The sequence below is a fragment of the Anastrepha obliqua genome, chromosome 1 (genome assembly GCF_027943255.1).
Source record: "Anastrepha obliqua isolate idAnaObli1 chromosome 1, idAnaObli1_1.0, whole genome shotgun sequence".
Classification (NCBI taxonomy): domain Eukaryota; kingdom Metazoa; phylum Arthropoda; class Insecta; order Diptera; family Tephritidae; genus Anastrepha; species Anastrepha obliqua.
This window is the reverse complement of record NC_072892.1, coordinates 751,981-763,270: the sequence shown is the minus strand read 5'-3', so window position 1 is coordinate 763,270 and position 11,290 is coordinate 751,981.

The following is an 11,290-nucleotide window of genomic DNA, read 5'->3' as shown; positions in this document are numbered from 1 at the left end:
ACTGAGCGCTATTAGAGTCGCAAGCGCTTTTCGCACTGTATCCCATGAAGCTATTGGGGTAATCTCTGGCATAATGCCCCCAGATATAATGGCTCTGGAAAGTAAGAAAATATATGACAAGAGCCGAAGCCTTGGCAGGCCGTTAATAGCTGAGGAGCGCAAAGAAATCAGACACGAGAGTCTATCTAAATGGCAAAGACGCTGGGATATAACAACCAAAGGGAGATGGACACACCGACTCATTAATGATGTGCAGGCATGGGTTGATAGAAAGCACGGTAGTGTCGACTTTTATATGACGCAATTCCTGACAGGACATGGTTGTTTTAGAGAGTGCCTCCATAAATATGGACATGATGATGGAGTTATATGCTCATTTTGTGCCGAGGCTAATGAAAATGCGGAGCATATTTTCTTTCACTGCCAAAGATATAATAAAGAAAGAGAGTTGTTGGAGAACCAAGTAGCAGAAAGAATAACACCGGACAATGTTGTCCCACATATGCTACAATCAAAAGAAGTTTGGGATGGTATCAAAAATTTGTCAGCGTTCGTACTCAATGATCTGAGACAAATGGAGAGAAGGCGAAAAAGCGAAAGCATAGCAATAGCTGAAATACCATAGTAGTAGATGTAGTAACTTTTCCTGTAGTAGTAGATTTAGTAACGTATGGTGGTGCTGTAGGCCCACTTGCTAGATAAATTTATTTGGATGCAGGTAAACTGACGATACCAGACATAGAAACTTACTTTTCTGTGGGATGGACAGAGACATGGTGGGTGGGGGAGTACTGTTATGACAGGGGTGGCTCTCTCATCAGATGACCTAAACAGTGGGTTGGTAACAAGCAGATGCTACTTTCGACGTATTGCATCAGGACAATAACGGACATTGAGCTTAGTGCTCAAACCGCCTCCCGACGAATACTTAACGGTTGTACCGGGGGGATCGGTACTTTGACGGTAGGAGGTTTAGTTCGGGTTAAAGTCCCACACTGACGGGGTTAGGCTGTCGATGCTTCCTCCTCGTTAAAAAAAAAAAAAAGCACACAGTAGTATGCTTTTGTCGTGCGATTTTGGGCACGCCATTCATACTACTGTGTCCAAAAAATAAGGTGACATTTGATTTTAAACTGCGCGCTTTGAAGGATTAGGAGAATTCTTTTTTTTTTAGGTTGGTAGTACTGTGAGTGACATCTATGTCAAATTTCATGTGAAATATTCATTTATTGTTTGAGATACGCGTCGTTTTGTGAGCTGCTAAAAGTGAGTTTCTCGTTTTTTGCAATGTCGAAATTTGTTGAGCAAAGAATTTGCATTAAATTTTGTTTGCGGAATCAATTTTCGGATACGTTGAGGATGGTGCAGAAAGCCTTTGGTGATGAGGCTATGTCTAAAAAAAATGTTTACAAGTGGTATAGTGAGTTCCAAGCCGGTCGTGAACGTGTCGAAGACGAAGAGCGTCCTGGGCGACCATCAACCTCAACTGACGAAGCTCACGTCCAACAAATCAAAGATTTGGTGTTGAAAAACCGTCGATTAACGATTAGAGACCTTGCTGATGATGTTGGCATATCGAAAGGCTCAGTCAATACCATTTTGAAGGATGTTTTGGGCCTCAAGCGCGTCAAATCTCGACTGGTACCGAAAACATTGAATTTTTTGGAGTCGTAATTCGTGATCATTTCATCAAAAACTCAACCCATATCGTTCCGCAACCACCATATTCACCTGATCTGGCACCGTGCGACTTCTGGCTGTTCAGCAGGCTCAAAAGACCGCTCCGGGGACACCGTTTTGACACGATAGAGGAGATTCAAGCCGCAACGAAGACGGAACTGAAGGCCATCCCGGAAAGTGACTACAACCAGTGTTTCGAAAATTGGAAAAAACGTTGGCATAAGTGCATTGTGTCGGGAGGGGATTACTTTGAAGGGGATGAAATTGATTTGGAAGAATAAATAAAGAATTTTCAAAATAAATACAATGTCACCTTATTTTTTGGACACAGTAGTATATTCATGCATAGTACGTATGTTTGTATGAATCATACATGGGCACTGCACTATTTATTAAGCGTATAAAATTCAAGTGCGCGGAGATCAATAACAGTTATACTGAATCTTGTACATATGTACATTTATGCTTACAGCCGGTGAAAAATACTTAAGAACGATGCGTTGGCTACCATATATGGGCATCTTTTATTTAGTACGGTGCCCGTAAGGGTACTTGTTGCGGTACTATATTTTCTGTGATCACTTTCATTACAACGCCTTCATTTACTTAAGAACGGTTCGGTCTTCGTCGAAAATTTTGTGAAATTTATTTCTGTTTTATAGTGTAATGGTTAACAAGTGAAAAGTAGAGAAACTAGAGTATTCCCGCAGCACTTGACTTTAGTTAAAGCGATCGGTAAATTATCAGTGATTACTGAAAAAATTTAGATAATTTTGCTAGTAATGCAAAGTGCCGATCTATGGTATCGTATACTGTTTTTGCCCAAAAATATTAACATAAAAGGTTTAATTTATGAACTTTGCTCAGGTATTTCTTAAAACATTCACTTTTCAATTTCTATTCTTTGTTTTATCTTATGTTTAAATGAATTATTTCAAGCCATTCTTAGAAATATTTATACACTTGCCAGAAAAAGTATCCGTACACAAAGAAATGAAAGCAACAAATTAAGAAAATCATTGTAAAAAAACTGAAACATTTTAAGCTTTTGTAAGAAGTGCTTAGTAATTTTTCTACAATTTCTACATTTTTACCTAAGTACTAAGTAAATAAATTTTTTCATAAGGAAAACAAAATTTCATTTCAACGAAGCAGAGAAAGTTTCCATACACATAAAAACAGGAATTTTCCCCAGTATGCAGTGGCATATTAATACGCAATAACGGTTTTATTTTAGTTTGTAATTGATTTTGCTTTGGACTTATTTTCAAGGTTTTTTTGTACCAGAAATAACCATGTCCCTCAAAACTAAAGAAATTAGCGTTGGCGAGAGAAAAATTATTCCGAAACTTAGAAATGAAGGCAAATCAGTCTTCTGTGCAGGTTGTAGAGCAAACATGCAGTACAACTGGTTCAATTGTGTCGATGCCACGTTCTGGTCGAACTACCAAGCTGACCGTATGTGAAAAACGAATCAGTGAAAAATAATCCCCGAATTACGGCTTCTCAAATATGAAAAAAAAATATTTCAAATTCCTTTGGCAAGCATGTGCACGACGATACTGTACGTAATATACTTAAAAATGGTGGGTATGGCGGACTTTAGCACGTCAAAAAACGGAAAACATCCGAAATCTACAGAAAAAAATGCATGGATTTTGCAAACGAATATTTTAACAAGCCCAGCATTTTGGAAACGTGTTATATTTTTGGATGAAAGCAAATATTGCATATTTGGCATTAAAGGACGAAAACTAGTATGGCGTAAGAGCGTACAGCGGTACCTTCAAAAGTTTGAGCTTGGTGGATATTTCCGCTTTCAGCATGATGATGATCCCAAGCATTCGGCATATAATGTTAAGCTCTGCCAATCCCCAGACCTCAATCCCATTGAGCATTTGTGGGATTTACTGGAGCGCAGGATCCGTCAGCACAGCATAAATTCCAAGAAAATGCTTAAAAACGTAATAATTAATGTATGGAGTAAAATTACCAAAGGGAAATTCTAAATTGGTCCATTCCATGCCAAATCGGCCTGAGGAGGCCCTCAGGTGGAAAGGTTACTAACACATTTTTTTTTTTTGTTATGCAAATATTTTTAAAGATGTACTTAGGAAAAAATGTATAGAAATTGCTGACTAAACATTTCTCATAAAAGTTTTAAATTTTTTTTTTTTTTTTTTTTTTTTATCCCCTTTATTTTATACATTGTCCATTGACATTAAGTACGTTGTTTAACAATTTGGCCAGGATTTACATACATCGCTTAATGACCAGTGCCAAAGCGATAAAAATTAAAATAAACGAATTAATACTATTTACAATTAAATACAATTAAATAATATTCAATACAAGTTTTACTCTACATAATACAAATTTTACAACAATTTAACAGCAATTTAAGCCCTTTGCACATTTATTATTTTCTAGCATTCATTAAGTCGCTTGGTCGAGTTCTCTTTAAGCGTCTTTCAGTGTTTTTTTCCCTTTCCAGAAGTTTGTTGATTTCTGCATTATTGTGTCCCTGTATTTTTTCAAAGTGGCTTCTTGCTATTTTTTTGGTCTCTTCGTCTACTGTTGCTATATTAAAAGTCCTGTGGATGTCATCATTTTTCGTGTACCTGTCAGACATAGTCAAAATTCGAAGAATCTTCGATTGCTGTCGTTGAATTTTTACTAGGTGTGACTTTTTAGCCGTTCCCCATACCTGTAGTCCATATAGCCAGATTGGTTTAATCATGGCTTTGTACAATAATAGCTTGTTCTGTATAGTAAGTCTGGATTTTGTGCTGACTAACCAATGAAGTTGTCGAAGCTTTTCTTTTATTTGTTTGACCTTTTGCTTTATGTGGTGATTCCAATTTAGTTTCGAGTCCAAATGTATTCCAAGGTATTTCGTAGTTGGTTTAATTGTAATTGCTTTGCCATTTATTTTTATTGGAACTGCAGTAAATTTTGTTTTGGTAGTAAATATAACCTGTACGGTTTTGTCTTCATTTATTTTTAGGCACCAATTATCGAACCATTCTTTAACTGCGTTTGTGTATCGCTGCAGTTTTTCAGTAGCGATAGTTAAGCTTTTATCCGATGCCAGTAGTATTGTATCGTCTGCGAACGTAGCAATTGATGAATTAGTTTCGTCAGGAGGTGGTATGTCTGCGGTGAATAAAACATATAGTAGAGGTCCAAGAACGCTTCCTTGCGGAACTCCAGCAGTTATTTGATGAATATCTGAACATTGATTGTCATATTTAATATAGAAACTTCGATTAGTTAGGTAGCTTTTTATGATAAGATAGTAGTCAAAAGGAATCATTATTTTTATTTTGTGGAGTAAGCCTCTGTGCCACACTTTGTCAAACGCTTTAGCTACGTCTAAGAATACTGCCGCACAATAACGATTGTTTTCAAAGTCTGATTGGATTTTATTTGTAATTCTGTGGATCTGTTGGATAGTCGAATGTTTTTTTCTAAATCCAAATTGATGATCCGGTATTATACGTTTTTTCTCCAGAAATTGGGTTAGTCGGTCATGCAGTAATTTTTCAGCAATTTTAGATATTGTCGGTAGTAAGCTTATTGGTCTATAAGATGATACGGTAGTTGGATCTTTACCCGGTTTTGGCAATGCAATAATCTCTGCCACTTTCCAGAGTTTCGGAAAATATTGCAAGCGAAAAATGGCATTGAAAACGTTTCGCAAAAATATATATGCTTTGGTTGGTAGCTCCACTAATGCTTTTCCTGTTATCAAGTCATATCCGGGTGCTTTTTTATGTTTTAGTCCTTTTTTGATGCAAGCTATTATTTCGTGTGTATTCGTCCTTTTTATTTTTGTAAAGTCATAATGGTAGTTGTTTTGGTTGTCAATTTTCTTTTCTTCGTCATTTGATAGACCTCTTCAAAGTATTTTGCTAAAGTTTTCGCTTTTTCCTCTTTTGTAACGGCCCATGAATTGTCATCTTTCTTTAGTGGTGGTTGATGTTTTATTTGTGTTTTTAATGTTTTGGTACATTTCCAAAGAGAGTAGTTTGTATCTTTGTTGGGAGTCAGGTTCTTCAAATAGTTTTCGATTTCTTTGTTATTTCTTTTGTTTAAAGTATCCTTAAGAATTTTTGTGGCTAAGTTTAGTTTTCTCTTGTCGTCAGGTGATCTGGTTTTTTGCCATCTTTTTCTTAACTTTCGTTTTTCAATAATTTGCTTCTTCATAGAAATGTCAGTTGCTGCTGAATTTGTTCTATTAGCTTGCTTTGGTGCCGATCTGATCCCTGCTTCTAGTACTACGTCATTGAAATGGATAATGGCACGTTCAATGTCAAGTTGCGTTTTTAATATCACATTTGGTATAAGTTGATCGTCAATATGGTGGCGGAATTTTTCCCAGTTGGTTCTGTCATTAAATACGCGAAAAGATGTATCTATAGATTTTATATAACTTACATATTCAAGTAATATCGGCGAGTGGTCAGAAGAAAGTTCATAGCACGACTCAATTGTCAATTGGTTATGGCTTATGTTTTTGGTTATGCAGAAATCGATCAAGTCTGGAATTTTCTTTACGTCAGTTTGCCAATAGGTAGGTTCTCCGGTACTTATAAATCTGCAATTGTTTTTGTTAATTGCGTTAATTAGAATACGGCCCTTTTTGTTGGTGAGTCTTGAGCCCCAGTCGATGTGTTTTGCATTGAGATCTCCAGCTGCAATAAATCTATTGTTAAGCGTTCTTATGTATTTGTCATATTCATCCGAGTTTATTATATGTCTAGGTGGACAGTAAATGGAGGAAATAGATACTGGTCCATTTTTGTCATATATTTGCAATGTCGTGGATTGAAGATGAGGCGTCGAATATTGGAGTTGTTCTATGTGAGTTATGCTTGATTTAATAATTATAGCTGTCCCTCCATGGGCTCTTCCATCAGGATGGTTTGTCACATACATTTTATAATTAGGAAATTTCAGAAAACTTTTGTCAGTAAAATGTGTTTCTGCAATCAATGCTATGTCAATTTCTTTGTCAGCTAAGAATTGTTTTAGTTCTAAATAGTGCTGTATTAGTCCATTTGCATTCCAAATTAGAATTTTAATTTTTTCACTTTTGTCCATTCATATTCTTTAAAAGCATTGTAATTATATTCATCATATTTGTCATCTGGTTGACTAGGGATTTTACCATGTCTTTAAGCTCTTCGATATCATTGTTTTTTTCAGATTTGTTAGTCAGCTCCTGCTCTGCTTTATGTTCTCTTGAAGAAGATGCAACATCAGCATAGCTGACTCCGGGAATTATGTTTGTTACGGCTGTTGTTATTGGCGTATTATTTTTATTTGTATTTGATGTTGGTTCTTTATTTCGCAGAGGTGGAAATCTTTGGACTTTAAGTGCCTTATAAATTTCGCATCCTTTGTAGTTGGCGGTATGGTTACCTCCACATAAGGCGCATTTAACTTCTTTTATTTGGTTATTGCATTCTATTGATAGATGTCTACCAGCGCATTTCACGCATACTGGATCTCTTGTACAATAATTTTTTGTATGACCGTATTTCTGGCATTTCGTGCACTGTGAAATGGTGCGCTTATGGTGAGGTGCCTCAAAGGAGACTATGCAGTTCATTAACTTGTTTATATTGTAAATGTCTTTGTTGTTATAACTTGCTTGTAGTTCGATGAAAAAAAGTGATAGTGGTTTTTTTGTTGTTCTTTGTATTATATTAGTAATGTTAAGTACTTTGTGGCCATGTTCGCTTAGTTCTTTTTTAATTTCTTCTTGGTCTGTAGAGTGGTGCATATTACGTAAGACTACTTTAAATCCTCTTTCACTTTTTGGTCTAAATGTATACAGTTTCGTTCCTTTTTCTTTTAACATATGGTGCAATTGGTTATATATTTGCAAATTTTCTGCTTGAATGCGAACTTCGTTATTTGCTAAAATTTTTAGAGTGAAGCTGTTATTTGCAACTTCATTTAAAGCACTCTTTAATGTTTTTATACATTCTACACCTTGAACATATATTGGCGGAGGCTTATTATTTTTTTCTTTTACATCTTTATTTGCATTTATATTTTGTGATGGTGGATCTTTAATTTGCCCACTGTTTGCAGTTTGAGCAGATTCTTCTTCATCATCCACATCTAAAACTGCAAATTTGTTTGCAGAAGAAGTTCCACTCAGCCAGTAATTTGGCAGTTTGCTTTGACTCAGGGTTGATGTTGCTTTAATTTTTTTGCTACTGGCAGTCGACGTTGAGACCTTTGTAGGTGAGTTTCGAACCCTTTTAAACGCAGTTTGCTTTTTTGGTGTAGCTGATTGCGTAGAGGCAGACAAAAGGGTCGCTACCATTAGTTCTGTCGATGCAGTTGTTGTTGTACCATTTGAAGCTACAGCTGAACAAGTAGTTGTCGATGAATTTGTTGTGGTAGTTGTGGGCATACCAGTTGTGCTCACGCATGATGTAGGGAATACGGGACTGTTGATTTGATTATCAGCATAGCGCTCTGCGCTCCATGGCAATAATGTAGAGCGCATGTTGTTATTGCAGCTTATGGGAGCTGACTGTATTGGCCCGTTTGTTTTTGTTTTTGATCCGCTTTGTGCTAAATTCGCGCACGGCATTGAGTTCGAGTTTTCGATATGTAGCGGCACTGTTTGCGGAGTAAGAGTTTTAGTCTCACTTGTGGATCGTGTTCTCTCCCAAGGGGGAGAACGTATCACACTCATGGTTATATATTTATTTTTTGTTTATTTGGTAGCTATTTTGCTATGTTTTCTTTTTTGAATTTGTTTAGATATGTATTGGCTTATCGAATAACACTTGATGAAGCACTTTGCAGTTTCTTTGCACTTTGCTATGAGTCTCTATCTCTTATTAGCAATAATGCACTCTGAATTCGTTGAAAAATCTTTTATAAACACGGATCGACAGTAAAACACGTCCGATACGCACAGTATAAAATATACAATTCCAAGTTTTAAATGTTTTAGTTTTTTACAATCAATTTCTTAATATAAGGTTGTCAAAAAAGTCTTGCGGTATTTTTATTGAATTTTCAATTGTTCATAAAATTGGTTATAATTATGCGATTTAAGTCAAATATGCGTCGTTTTGTTCGATGACGAGTTCCCAACGAGATGCCAACTTCATAATGCCCCTCTTATAGAAGCTCGTTTCCCCATTGTCAAAAAACTCGGAGAGCCAATTTTCACAGGACTCTCTTGTGGACAACTTCCGACTACCAAGCTCGTTCGCCATGGACAGAAATAGGTGGTAATCACTTGGTGCGAGATCCGGACTATACGGTGGATGCAAAAGAACCTCCCATCCGAGCTCCCGGAGCTTCTGGCGCGTCACCAAAGATGTGTGTGGCCTGGCGTTGTCCTGATGGAAAACAATTCGGCCTCTGTTGATCAAAGATGGCCTCTTCTGCATGAGTGCTGCATTCAAGCGGTTCAGTTGTTGGCAGTACAGGTCCGAATTGAGCGTTTGGCCATAGGGGAGCAGCTCATAGTGGATGATTCCTTGCCAATCCCACCAAACACACAGAAGAACCTTCTTGGCCGTCAATCCAGGCTTGGCCACCGTCTGGGCAGCTTCACCGCTTTTCGACCACGACCGTTTGCGCTTCACGTTGTCGTAAGTGACCCACTTTTCATCGCCAGTCACCATCCGCTTCAAAAACGGGTCGATTTTGTTGCGATTCAGAAGCGATTCGCATGCATCTATACGGGCAAAAATGTTTTTTTGCGTCAAGTCGTGTGGCACCCATACATCGAGCTTCTTTTTGAATCCAAGCTTCTTCAAATGGTTTATAACGGTTTGATGACTCATGCCCAGCTCTTGGCCGATGCTACGGCTGCTACTATGCCGGTCTCTTTCGATCAATTCAGCGATTTTATCGCAATTTTCGACGACAGGCCTTCCGGACCGTGGCGCATCTTCGATCACCTCTGCACCAAAACGAAAACGTTGAAACCATCGTTGTGCGGTAGAAATGGAAACTGTATTGGGTCCATAAACTACACAAATTTTATTGGCAGCATGAGATGCATTTTTGCCTATATCGTAGTAGTACTGTAAAATATGCCGTATTTTCTCTTTATTTTGCTCCATGTTTGCGACGCTATAACTCACGAACGACTAAAAGCAAACAACAATTAATCAAACACGTGTTAGCACGTGAAAAGAGCTTTTCAAAAAGCTCTAGCGTGAACCGATGCGACGAATACAACTAGAACTACGCGCTTGCAAAGACAAGCTTGGGGAAATACCGCAAGACTTTTTGGCCAACCTTATATGTTGCTTTCATTTCTTTGTGTACGGATAGTTTTTCTGGCAAATGTACGTTTTTCGGAATGTGAACGAAATGCTTTACGTACCAATCCGTGTATCTCACCAAAACGCGCTTCCTCGGCGGTTAAGTTCTGTGATATAACTAACGAATTTCAATTTACCGTAGATTTGCCTAAGTTTGTCGCCGCCACCTAGCGGATGAATGCTTTGGTGCTGACCTTGCCAATGTGCTCTCAGCGTCATCTGTACACATTTCTGAGCTTTTAATGGGATATTCTATTTTACAAGCTTGTCCAGAAGATATCCACGAAATATACCTCAGCAACTTTTTGTTAAATGTTCACCACCATTTAAAAGCAAGAGATGGAAAATAACAGAGGTAGAGCTGAAATAAAATTACATTTGATGTTACAAATAATTTTTTGTACTCCATTGTTTATATATTTGATTATCAATATGATTTCCTACATTAGATAAGAAGAATTTTTAGTGCTTTTTATATCTACAATTTTAATACATTTAATAATACTTAATTTTTTAAAGTTTATTCATTATTTATTCAATGAAATAAAAAATATTCTCAATACAAACCTAGTTATGAATTTAATGAAAAGTAATAATCATTCTTCCGTTACAATATTAAATTCCATCAACCAAATCAAATTAATATCAAAGGTTGCATATGTATGTATGCACTAATCCATATAATCTAAAGTTGCTCTATATATTATATGTACCTCTCTGGTTTTTCGAAGCTGGAATACGCCCTCTTTATTTGGAGACCGTATTATCAGAGAATGTTAATGCATTAACATTCATTTGACGCATTTGAGTTAATGCATTAACATTCTCTGATATCAGTAGGCTTGAACATGTCCAGAAAGCTTGATATTGGAAAGATATTCTTTCCCTTACTTTCGTTTTTGATTTGATTGACTGCCCATCGCTTCTCGAGAAAATGAATTTCAATATTTCTCAGCGAAGCTTATGGAATCATGATTTTTTCTGGTTAAGGTGGGTTAAATTTGGCGCACTTGCAATTCGTTAAAAATGCTCAAGAAATATACGGGACTGGGCGCATTCGACATGACAAAAATTCACGTTTCACCAAATATTGGCAGTGCCCGTCAATGATTTCTTTAATTTTAGATTTCGAATTTTTGTCATCGTTGAGAGAAATTGGCATCTTGACGCCTCGGGCATTCAGGAGGAGATGTTGTGTACTCGTTTTATGAATGAATGTGAGCTTGCACTTATGAATTGAATTGTTTTTCTTGTACCATAGACCGCGCCTATGAATGTATATTGTTTTTGTATTC